The following is a 13,187-nucleotide window of genomic DNA, read 5'->3' as shown; positions in this document are numbered from 1 at the left end:
AGATTTTGTTTTGTAACCTTCACACCAAACAAAAATTCAAAATGTTCTACAACTTCTGTAACCAACAACTTTTTGATAACTTATAAGGGGATATAGATAAGGGTATAGGCCTACCCCATATGTAAGTAAGTTGATCCAAAACAAAGATTTCAGGTAAAACGTTTTTATTTTCTGAAAACGATCATTTAATTTCTACAAACAGTAGCCTAACATACACCAACATTTCACTGAGAATTTGTCAAATACATTCAACTGAAAATGTGCCAAGGCAGGTTTAGACCTAAAAAAAAAAAATGTTGCCTGTTTACCATTTCATTCACTTACAGTAAATAAGTCAGATTAATTTGCTGCCTAGTCTCTTTAGCTCTTACTAGGATAACACTCATGATTTCGTTTAGCCGTCACATCATAGCTTATAAGGGCACCAAGTGTAATGCATCTGAATGTTGTTCAGATGGACTTACTTCCCACTCATGGTGGTGGCTCTACGATGGGTACATCATTATGATTTATGATTTTTTAAGCAAGATCATGATTACATATCAGGTTAATTACTTATGAGTTCATCAGGTTTGTGGCCCCTCAACTAAAGTGTGAACAATGGCATGTGTTTAGAGAACTGCACAAGTTGTGTTCAAATCAGAATTTGAGTATAGTGATGACTACAATTTTGGCAGAAAAAGAAATCATGATCATTCTTAATAAATCATAATGATGCTCACCATACTTAATGCTTTAGTTGATGTGCTGTTTATGTATGAGGTCATGAATGAACTCATGTAAATTCCTGGTGATTCATGAGATATTAAGGAATGAAGTAATATGGAAATCATGGAATTCATGCATGAATTCATGATAATTCATGTACCCTTACCGTAAAGTGTTACCAAAAGTTCCCTTCCACATGTCAACTTTCGATTCCAAACAAGTTCATAAGGATTTATTTGCAACAATAAACTAGTAGATAGGCCAAGAAAAGCCCTTTGTATGCTGGAATCATGAACTACCATGCAAACTTTTAAAAAGTTCATACCCATTTTGTACACACATTGTATATAATAAGTATTCATTCATGTCTCAAGAACTAGAAAACATTAGCCTACCTCATTATCAGGGGTCAGTAAGTGGGATGAGTCCATGTTAATCACATTTTTTAGGCTTTGGCACAAGTTTATATTCTTTGCAATTTGCCTGTCTGTTGATTCTAGGCCAAGAGGTGATTTACTGCATCAGCAGTCAGTTTCTTGGAGTTTTATGCCCCCAACGTTGTCGCCAAGGCAGCGCTGCCTGGAAGGCACTAGGGTTAGGCATGGGTTAAGGTTGGGGTTAGGTTTAGGTGCCTTTAAGTCAGCGGTGGCAGCGCTGCCTGGAAGACGACGTTGGGGGCATAACACACCATCGAGCCTGTAGTTGACGGCTCTTAAAGTAATTTGTGAGTGAAGGAGACAGATACGGGATGTCCTGCTCATGCCTCCATCCTCCTATTGTTCCTTTCTCGTTCACAGTAGACACCTTAGATTTGTAATTAGACAAGCAAATTAGTTTGCCAGTGTGTTAGGAAAATTAACTAAAGCAAGGTCAATATCCACAAATTCCATTCTAAAGACAGACTCTAAAACAAACTTTGAACCAAAAATGATGTTCACATTACAGAATGAAGTCTTAAGTATATACTACAGGAGAGTCAGTAAAGAGGTTGCTAGTCAGCTTAACCACCAAACTAGACCCAAATCATGAAGACACTTCAAAAAAAGGAAAGACAATGTCTGATAAAATTTGGCCTTTATTGAATTCAAGATGGAGAAAGCCCAAGTGCAGAAAGTGACCCAGGATAAAGGAGAAGTTCCATTCACCATTAGCATTCTGAGCAGTCACTTCAGGAGTCATCATGGGAATCTACAGGGATAAAAAGCAGACTTCACTTTCAGTACAATAAGCCATTGCTTCAACCTGGGGTTAGTTAACTGGCAGACATTTTGTTGTGACTACTGGTTTATGAGGAAGCTACAGTCTGAAATATGAGCCAGGCCAGCCCACAATGTTCCATTTCTGCACCCTTGCTCTAAAGAGGGTCCTTGTACAGCATGTTGTTGGGCCAACATGAACTGCCTACAGTACATTTTTTACATAGTATAATGCAAGATGATAAAAACAGGAGATAAATACAACACTAGAAATCATTGGTGAGCAATCAATATGCTATTGTTCCAACCACAATATGCTATTGTTCCAATATGGGGCTGGATAATCACCAGAAGTTTGACTACTGGCACTGATTTTAAGAGACCTGCTGGGCTAAAATTTAACCACAACCAAGCCAGCCCACAGTGCTCAGTTTCTGTACCATTGCTCTGAAAATCCCTTGTGTGGAGTAGTAGCTAACGTGAACTGCACCTTCACAGCTCTACAATCTACAAGTAACTAGTATTTGCCTTCTGACACACCAAAAGTTCTGCACATTTCTTGCAGACACAAAATAGTCATGACTGAAATGCAGTAGAAAGTACTCAAATCTTAATAAAGCAGATTCTAATGCAGAGCACCAGGTCTGATCTGAGTCAACATTTCATCAAGATTGAAATTCTTGACAACCCAAAAATCTTCTTACACAACAGGAAATATGACAAAAAGCCAAACAATTACCAGTGATGGTGGTTCCATCTTGGGCAGAGGTAGTCCCATTTTGCAGATTGCAGATTCAGAGGTGGTCCCATTTTGCAGATTCAATTAACACAACAGCATCCTCACTCGCACCATCTTGGGATTCCACGAGAGAGAGAGAGAGAAAAAAAAAAGCATGGATCCGATTTTAGAACCAAACTGTGGTGATCATAAAAGCCAGCTGAAATCCCACGAACAGCAGTTGTAAACAAGACATTAATTAAACAGATTTTCTGCTGAAGAGTGCTGCCAGGTTTAGTAAATACTTAGAACTATATATGTAGTAAGAGTTAAGTCACAGAAAGCTCAGTTTGTGTTTGCCATGCCTAGATGCATTTTCCATGAATGCAAAAATTTGACCCTGTAAACCAAATTTGGAGATTTGTTTGAAAACACTTACAGGTTAGAAAGATGCAAGCACTGCGATCTGCTTTCTACAGGAGATCATTCACAAGACAGGTGTCTTCAATTTACTCACACTTGCATAAGAAATGTGCCAATTAAAATCAGCTGGTTTAGAGAAAGATTGGAACCATTGTGGCCCAAGCAATCAGTGGACAGTAGACTTCCCTCAGCATTTAAGTCAAGTTGATACACAATAGCCTTTTTCCTTGATTGAAACCCAATTTAATGTACTTGACAATGTTTAACAAAACTCAAAGCAAATGTGTAAACTACAGAGTCTTCCAAGTAACAAATAAATAAATTCCCTTACCAGTTACTCCATCAGTGGCAGATGACGTTGTCTGGTTTTGGGCACTTGGGGTTGCAGTTACCACATCATCTTCACTTGCCCCATCTTTATATTCCACATAAGTGTAGTTTAGTGAGGGGTGGAAGTGGAATGGTCCATAACTACAACAACATGCTACATTTATGAAGCCACAAGTGACCCAAAGTCCTTACCAGCCTCTCCAGTTTGGGCAGCAGCTGTTGTCTGGTTTTGGAGACTTGGGGTTGCAGTTACCACATCATCTTCACTTGCCCCATCTTTATATTCCACATAAGTGTAGAAGTCCTTACCAGCCTCTCCAGTTTGGGCAGCAGCTGTTGTCTGGTTTTGGAGACTTGGGGTTGCAGTTACCACATCATCTTCACTTGCCCCATCTTTATATTCCACATAAGTGTAGTTTAGTGAGGGGTGGAAGTGGAATGGTCCATAACTACAACAACATGCTACATTTATGAAGCCACAAGTGACCCAAAGTCCTTACCAGCCTCTCCAGTTTGGGCAGCAGCTGTTGTCTGGTTTTGGAGACTTGGGGTTGCAGTTACAACATCAACATTTAGTTTTGTCGAAACATCAACCTCATGAGCACCTCCTTCCTTGACATGCCTCTTTGGAAGACAGAAGACTGCTCAAAAGAAAAAAGAAATTATTACTTAAATCAGGATTTCTAAAAAAATAATTAAACTGCAAAAAGACACTTAAAACACTAACCATTACTGAAAGTAGCAATCAGAACCAACACAACAACCTTTGCCATTACTGCCATGTTGAATCACCAAAAACAATGAGAAGGTTGAGTTCAAGCAGGCCTTATGGAGGCTTATAAAGGCATGACGCTCATGCTCAATTCAATGATAATTAGAATCACATGACTTCCAGGTGTATATCGTTTAGCGATTCATGGGGCTTAACAATAATGAGGAAGGCTAGTGTCGCAGGAGACATCTTGGACTATCTTGGATCAATTTGGCTTTGTTTTCAGCCAGAAAGCTTTTTTAACATGGTCTAACTGAATCAAGCTACAGTGGGTATTAGCAGAGCCCGTCTATGGAGAGCCTTGGCACTTCCTATTAAGCCCCATTGTATCGAAATTGGTTGCAGTTCCATTAGAATTCCACTGGGGGTGATCGCGGGCGAGCGCATGTTGAATGGGGGTCTATGGAGCTAGACGGCTAAATTTCTCTTTCACCTGCTTGTCGTGGAAGAATCATAGATTTTATTGTAGTTTATGCAAGTTCAATCTAGATTTTAGATCTGAAGTTGAATGAACGAGTACTTATGTCCTTTTCATTTCTTACAGGTTGGGTCGTTGTTGCCCATATCACGCAAGCATTGTGCTAATGAATGAAGTCATTGACATGGGCCTATTTGAAAGGCTTTTTAGAAGACTTACGTGACTTCAAAAAAGGAATGTGGAATCTGAGGAGGAACTGCAACCAGTCCAGAAACCGGAAGTAACCAGACAGTGCCAATACTCTTCCTATTAGACATTCTCTGGTATTAGTTAAGTTTGGACGGTTTTCTGCATGAATCATGCACGAATCACGCACGAATCGCGCACCATATTCTTGGCAGAAATGGCACAAACTGCAGTTGTCCCAAACAACAACCAGGTGGCACTTGGGAGTTCTGCCACCACTACTATTTTTGATGCGACTTGACTTACTGCTTCCATGACGCATCCAGTTGCCAAGTAGGCTACAGTAGGGGAGAACGGGGTAAGATGAGCCATTCTTTACACTCTTCATCATTCTAATGGGTCAAAGAGATTTTGTTTTGTAACCTTCACACCAAACAAAAATTCAAAATGTTCTACAACTTCTGTAACCAACAACTTTTTGATAACTTATAAGGGGATATAGATAAGGCTATAGGCCTACCCCATATGTAAGTAAGTTGATCCAAAACAAAGATTTCAGGTAAAACGTTTTTATTTTCTGAAAACGATCATTTAATTTCTACAAACAGTAGCCTAACATACACCAACATTTCACTGAGAATTTGTCAAATACATTCAACTGAAAATGTGCCAAGGCAGGTTTAGACCTAAAAAAAAAAAATGTTGCCTGTTTACCATTTCATTCACTTACAGTAAATAAGTCAGATTAATTTGCTGCCTAGTCTCTTTAGCTCTTACTAGGATAACACTCATGATTTCGTTTAGCCGTCACATCATAGCTTATAAGGGCACCAAGTGTAATGCATCTGAATGTTGTTCAGATGGACTTACTTCCCACTCATGGTGGTGGCTCTACGATGGGTACATCATTATGATTTATGATTTTTTAAGCAAGATCATGATTACATATCAGGTTAATTACTTATGAGTTCATCAGGTTTGTGGCCCCTCAACTAAAGTGTGAACAATGGCATGTGTTTAGAGAACTGCACAAGTTGTGTTCAAATCAGAATTTGAGTATAGTGATGACTACAATTTTGGCAGAAAAAGAAATCATGATCATTCTTAATAAATCATAATGATGCTCACCATACTTAATGCTTTAGTTGATGTGCTGTTTATGTATGAGGTCATGAATGAACTCATGTAAATTCCTGGTGATTCATGAGATATTAAGGAATGAAGTAATATGGAAATCATGGAATTCATGCATGAATTCATGATAATTCATGTACCCTTACCGTAAAGTGTTACCAAAAGTTCCCTTCCACATGTCAACTTTCGATTCCAAACAAGTTCATAAGGATTTATTTGCAACAATAAACTAGTAGATAGGCCAAGAAAAGCCCTTTGTATGCTGGAATCATGAACTACCATGCAAACTTTTAAAAAGTTCATACCCATTTTGTACACACATTGTATATAATAAGTATTCATTCATGTCTCAAGAACTAGAAAACATTAGCCTACCTCATTATCAGGGGTCAGTAAGTGGGATGAGTCCATGTTAATCACATTTTTTAGGCTTTGGCACAAGTTTATATTCTTTGCAATTTGCCTGTCTGTTGATTCTAGGCCAAGAGGTGATTTACTGCATCAGCAGTCAGTTTCTTGGAGTTTTATGCCCCCAACGTTGTCGCCAAGGCAGCGCTGCCTGGAAGGCACTAGGGTTAGGCATGGGTTAAGGTTGGGGTTAGGTTTAGGTGCCTTTAAGTCAGCGGTGGCAGCGCTGCCTGGAAGACGACGTTGGGGGCATAACACACCATCGAGCCTGTAGTTGACGGCTCTTAAAGTAATTTGTGAGTGAAGGAGACAGATACGGGATGTCCTGCTCATGCCTCCATCCTCCTATTGTTCCTTTCTCGTTCACAGTAGACACCTTAGATTTGTAATTAGACAAGCAAATTAGTTTGCCAGTGTGTTAGGAAAATTAACTAAAGCAAGGTCAATATCCACAAATTCCATTCTAAAGACAGACTCTAAAACAAACTTTGAACCAAAAATGATGTTCACATTACAGAATGAAGTCTTAAGTATATACTACAGGAGAGTCAGTAAAGAGGTTGCTAGTCAGCTTAACCACCAAACTAGACCCAAATCATGAAGACACTTCAAAAAAAGGAAAGACAATGTCTGATAAAATTTGGCCTTTATTGAATTCAAGATGGAGAAAGCCCAAGTGCAGAAAGTGACCCAGGATAAAGGAGAAGTTCCATTCACCATTAGCATTCTGAGCAGTCACTTCAGGAGTCATCATGGGAATCTACAGGGATAAAAAGCAGACTTCACTTTCAGTACAATAAGCCATTGCTTCAACCTGGGGTTAGTTAACTGGCAGACATTTTGTTGTGACTACTGGTTTATGAGGAAGCTACAGTCTGAAATATGAGCCAGGCCAGCCCACAATGTTCCATTTCTGCACCCTTGCTCTAAAGAGGGTCCTTGTACAGCATGTTGTTGGGCCAACATGAACTGCCTACAGTACATTTTTTACATAGTATAATGCAAGATGATAAAAACAGGAGATAAATACAACACTAGAAATCATTGGTGAGCAATCAATATGCTATTGTTCCAACCACAATATGCTATTGTTCCAATATGGGGCTGGATAATCACCAGAAGTTTGACTACTGGCACTGATTTTAAGAGACCTGCTGGGCTAAAATTTAACCACAACCAAGCCAGCCCACAGTGCTCAGTTTCTGTACCATTGCTCTGAAAATCCCTTGTGTGGAGTAGTAGCTAACGTGAACTGCACCTTCACAGCTCTACAATCTACAAGTAACTAGTATTTGCCTTCTGACACACCAAAAGTTCTGCACATTTCTTGCAGACACAAAATAGTCATGACTGAAATGCAGTAGAAAGTACTCAAATCTTAATAAAGCAGATTCTAATGCAGAGCACCAGGTCTGATCTGAGTCAACATTTCATCAAGATTGAAATTCTTGACAACCCAAAAATCTTCTTACACAACAGGAAATATGACAAAAAGCCAAACAATTACCAGTGATGGTGGTTCCATCTTGGGCAGAGGTAGTCCCATTTTGCAGATTGCAGATTCAGAGGTGGTCCCATTTTGCAGATTCAATTAACACAACAGCATCCTCACTCGCACCATCTTGGGATTCCACGAGAGAGAGAGAGAAAAAAAAAAGCATGGATCCGATTTTAGAACCAAACTGTGGTGATCATAAAAGCCAGCTGAAATCCCACGAACAGCAGTTGTAAACAAGACATTAATTAAACAGATTTTCTGCTGAAGAGTGCTGCCAGGTTTAGTAAATACTTAGAACTATATATGTAGTAAGAGTTAAGGTCACAGAAAGCTCAGTTTGTGTTTGCCATGCCTAGATGCATTTTCCATGAATGCAAAAATTTGACCCTGTAAACCAAATTTGGAGATTTGTTTGAAAACACTTACAGGTTAGAAAGATGCAAGCACTGCGATCTGCTTTCTACAGGAGATCATTCACAAGACAGGTGTCTTCAATTTACTCACACTTGCATAAGAAATGTGCCAATTAAAATCAGCTGGTTTAGAGAAAGATTGGAACCATTGTGGCCCAAGCAATCAGTGGACAGTAGACTTCCCTCAGCATTTAAGTCAAGTTGATACACAATAGCCTTTTTCCTTGATTGAAACCCAATTTAATGTACTTGACAATGTTTAACAAAACTCAAAGCAAATGTGTAAACTACAGAGTCTTCCAAGTAACAAATAAATAAATTCCCTTACCAGTTACTCCATCAGTGGCAGATGACGTTGTCTGGTTTTGGGCACTTGGGGTTGCAGTTACCACATCATCTTCACTTGCCCCATCTTTATATTCCACATAAGTGTAGTTTAGTGAGGGGTGGAAGTGGAATGGTCCATAACTACAACAACATGCTACATTTATGAAGCCACAAGTGACCCAAAGTCCTTACCAGCCTCTCCAGTTTGGGCAGCAGCTGTCTGGTTTTCGAGACTTGGGGTTGCAGTTACCACATCATCTTCACTTGCCCCATCTTTATATTCCACATAAGTGTAGTTTAGTGAGGGGTGGAAGTGGAATGGTCCATAACTACAACAACATGCTACATTTATGAAGCCACAAGTGACCCAAAGTCCTTACCAGCCTCTCCAGTTTGGGCAGCAGCTGTTGTCTGGTTTTGGAGACTTGGGGTTGCAGTTACCACATCATCTTCACTTGCCCCATCTTTATATTCCACATAAGTGTAGTTTAGTGAGGGGTGGAAGTGGAATGGTCCATAACTACAACAACATGCTACATTTATGAAGCCACAAGTGACCCAAAGTCCTTACCAGCCTCTCCAGTTTGGGCAGCAGCTGTTGTCTGGTTTTGGAGACTTGGGGTTGCAGTTACCACATCATCTTCACTTGCCCCATCTTTATATTCCACATAAGTGTAGAAGTCCTTACCAGCCTCTCCAGTTTGGGCAGCAGCTGTTGTCTGGTTTTGGAGACTTGGGGTTGCAGTTACAACATCAACATTTAGTTTTGTCGAAACATCAACCTCATGAGCACCTCCTTCCTTGACATGCCTCTTTGGAAGACAGAAGACTGCTCAAAAGAAAAAAGAAATTATTACTTAAATCAGGATTTCTAAAAAAATAATTAAACTGCAAAAAGACACTTAAAACACTAACCATTACTGAAAGTAGCAATCAGAACCAACACAACAACCTTTGCCATTACTGCCATGTTGAATCACCAAAAACAATGAGAAGGTTGAGTTCAAGCAGGCCTTATGGAGGCTTATAAAGGCATGACGCTCATGCTCAATTCAATGATAATTAGAATCACATGACTTCCAGGTGTATATCGTTTAGCGATTCATGGGGCTTAACAATAATGAGGAAGGCTAGTGTCGCAGGAGACATCTTGGACTATCTTGGATCAATTTGGCTTTGTTTTCAGCCAGAAAGCTTTTTTAACATGGTCTAACTGAATCAAGCTACAGTGGGTATTAGCAGAGCCCGTCTATGGAGAGCCTTGGCACTTCCTATTAAGCCCCATTGTATCGAAATTGGTTGCAGTTCCATTAGAATTCCACTGGGGGTGATCGCGGGCGAGCGCATGTTGAATGGGGGTCTATGGAGCTAGACGGCTAAATTTCTCTTTCACCTGCTTGTCGTGGAAGAATCATAGATTTTATTGTAGTTTATGCAAGTTCAATCTAGATTTTAGATCTGAAGTTGAATGAACGAGTACTTATGTCCTTTTCATTTCTTACAGGTTGGGTCGTTGTTGCCCATATCACGCAAGCATTGTGCTAATGAATGAAGTCATTGACATGGGCCTATTTGAAAGGCTTTTTAGAAGACTTACGTGACTTCAAAAAAGGAATGTGGAATCTGAGGAGGAACTGCAACCAGTCCAGAAACCGGAAGTAACCAGACAGTGCCAATACTCTTCCTATTAGACATTCTCTGGTATTAGTTAAGTTTGGACGGTTTTCTGCATGAATCATGCACGAATCACGCACGAATCGCGCACCATATTCTTGGCAGAAATGGCACAAACTGCAGTTGTCCCAAACAACAACCAGGTGGCACTTGGGAGTTCTGCCACCACTACTATTTTTGATGCGACTTGACTTACTGCTTCCATGACGCATCCAGTTGCCAAGTAGGCTACAGTAGGGGAGAACGGGGTAAGATGAGCCATTCTTTACACTCTTCATCATTCTAATGGGTCAAAGAGATTTTGTTTTGTAACCTTCACACCAAACAAAAATTCAAAATGTTCTACAACTTCTGTAACCAACAACTTTTTGATAACTTATAAGGGGATATAGATAAGGCTATAGGCCTACCCCATATGTAAGTAAGTTGATCCAAAACAAAGATTTCAGGTAAAACGTTTTTATTTTCTGAAAACGATCATTTAATTTCTACAAACAGTAGCCTAACATACACCAACATTTCACTGAGAATTTGTCAAATACATTCAACTGAAAATGTGCCAAGGCAGGTTTAGACCTAAAAAAAAAAAATGTTGCCTGTTTACCATTTCATTCACTTACAGTAAATAAGTCAGATTAATTTGCTGCCTAGTCTCTTTAGCTCTTACTAGGATAACACTCATGATTTCGTTTAGCCGTCACATCATAGCTTATAAGGGCACCAAGTGTAATGCATCTGAATGTTGTTCAGATGGACTTACTTCCCACTCATGGTGGTGGCTCTACGATGGGTACATCATTATGATTTATGATTTTTTAAGCAAGATCATGATTACATATCAGGTTAATTACTTATGAGTTCATCAGGTTTGTGGCCCCTCAACTAAAGTGTGAACAATGGCATGTGTTTAGAGAACTGCACAAGTTGTGTTCAAATCAGAATTTGAGTATAGTGATGACTACAATTTTGGCAGAAAAAGAAATCATGATCATTCTTAATAAATCATAATGATGCTCACCATACTTAATGCTTTAGTTGATGTGCTGTTTATGTATGAGGTCATGAATGAACTCATGTAAATTCCTGGTGATTCATGAGATATTAAGGAATGAAGTAATATGGAAATCATGGAATTCATGCATGAATTCATGATAATTCATGTACCCTTACCGTAAAGTGTTACCAAAAGTTCCCTTCCACATGTCAACTTTCGATTCCAAACAAGTTCATAAGGATTTATTTGCAACAATAAACTAGTAGATAGGCCAAGAAAAGCCCTTTGTATGCTGGAATCATGAACTACCATGCAAACTTTTAAAAAGTTCATACCCATTTTGTACACACATTGTATATAATAAGTATTCATTCATGTCTCAAGAACTAGAAAACATTAGCCTACCTCATTATCAGGGGTCAGTAAGTGGGATGAGTCCATGTTAATCACATTTTTTAGGCTTTGGCACAAGTTTATATTCTTTGCAATTTGCCTGTCTGTTGATTCTAGGCCAAGAGGTGATTTACTGCATCAGCAGTCAGTTTCTTGGAGTTTTATGCCCCCAACGTTGTCGCCAAGGCAGCGCTGCCTGGAAGGCACTAGGGTTAGGCATGGGTTAAGGTTGGGGTTAGGTTTAGGTGCCTTTAAGTCAGCGGTGGCAGCGCTGCCTGGAAGACGACGTTGGGGGCATAACACACCATCGAGCCTGTAGTTGACGGCTCTTAAAGTAATTTGTGAGTGAAGGAGACAGATACGGGATGTCCTGCTCATGCCTCCATCCTCCTATTGTTCCTTTCTCGTTCACAGTAGACACCTTAGATTTGTAATTAGACAAGCAAATTAGTTTGCCAGTGTGTTAGGAAAATTAACTAAAGCAAGGTCAATATCCACAAATTCCATTCTAAAGACAGACTCTAAAACAAACTTTGAACCAAAAATGATGTTCACATTACAGAATGAAGTCTTAAGTATATACTACAGGAGAGTCAGTAAAGAGGTTGCTAGTCAGCTTAACCACCAAACTAGACCCAAATCATGAAGACACTTCAAAAAAAGGAAAGACAATGTCTGATAAAATTTGGCCTTTATTGAATTCAAGATGGAGAAAGCCCAAGTGCAGAAAGTGACCCAGGATAAAGGAGAAGTTCCATTCACCATTAGCATTCTGAGCAGTCACTTCAGGAGTCATCATGGGAATCTACAGGGATAAAAAGCAGACTTCACTTTCAGTACAATAAGCCATTGCTTCAACCTGGGGTTAGTTAACTGGCAGACATTTTGTTGTGACTACTGGTTTATGAGGAAGCTACAGTCTGAAATATGAGCCAGGCCAGCCCACAATGTTCCATTTCTGCACCCTTGCTCTAAAGAGGGTCCTTGTACAGCATGTTGTTGGGCCAACATGAACTGCCTACAGTACATTTTTTACATAGTATAATGCAAGATGATAAAAACAGGAGATAAATACAACACTAGAAATCATTGGTGAGCAATCAATATGCTATTGTTCCAACCACAATATGCTATTGTTCCAATATGGGGCTGGATAATCACCAGAAGTTTGACTACTGGCACTGATTTTAAGAGACCTGCTGGGCTAAAATTTAACCACAACCAAGCCAGCCCACAGTGCTCAGTTTCTGTACCATTGCTCTGAAAATCCCTTGTGTGGAGTAGTAGCTAACGTGAACTGCACCTTCACAGCTCTACAATCTACAAGTAACTAGTATTTGCCTTCTGACACACCAAAAGTTCTGCACATTTCTTGCAGACACAAAATAGTCATGACTGAAATGCAGTAGAAAGTACTCAAATCTTAATAAAGCAGATTCTAATGCAGAGCACCAGGTCTGATCTGAGTCAACATTTCATCAAGATTGAAATTCTTGACAACCCAAAAATCTTCTTACACAACAGGAAATATGACAAAAAGCCAAACAATTACCAGTGATGGTGGTTCCATCTTGGGCAGAGGTAGTCCCATTTTG

General features: G+C 39.6%; 2 long non-coding RNA genes across 2 annotated transcripts; both read right to left on the bottom strand.

The window, feature by feature from the left end:
- Positions 1–1,795: 1,795 nt before the first annotated feature.
- Positions 1,796–3,440, bottom strand: LOC121683179. The gene is made up of 3 exons (XR_006022688.1): positions 3,377–3,440; positions 2,644–2,757; positions 1,796–1,896 (listed from the first exon to the last, which is right to left on the bottom strand). It is a non-coding gene; the product is annotated as an uncharacterized LOC121683179 (long non-coding RNA).
- A 3,553-nt stretch (positions 3,441–6,993) lies between these two features.
- LOC121683189 lies at positions 6,994–8,596 on the bottom strand. Its single transcript, XR_006022694.1, has 3 exons — positions 8,533–8,596; positions 7,801–7,914; positions 6,994–7,053 (listed from the first exon to the last, which is right to left on the bottom strand). It is a non-coding gene; the product is annotated as an uncharacterized LOC121683189 (long non-coding RNA).
- Positions 8,597–13,187: the final 4,591 nt, after the last annotated feature.

This window comes from Alosa sapidissima, chromosome 15 (genome assembly GCF_018492685.1).
Source record: "Alosa sapidissima isolate fAloSap1 chromosome 15, fAloSap1.pri, whole genome shotgun sequence".
NCBI lineage: Eukaryota > Metazoa > Chordata > Actinopteri > Clupeiformes > Clupeidae > Alosa > Alosa sapidissima.
The sequence above is the reverse complement of the archived record's forward strand: the minus strand, read 5'-3'. Positions and strand labels throughout refer to the sequence as shown.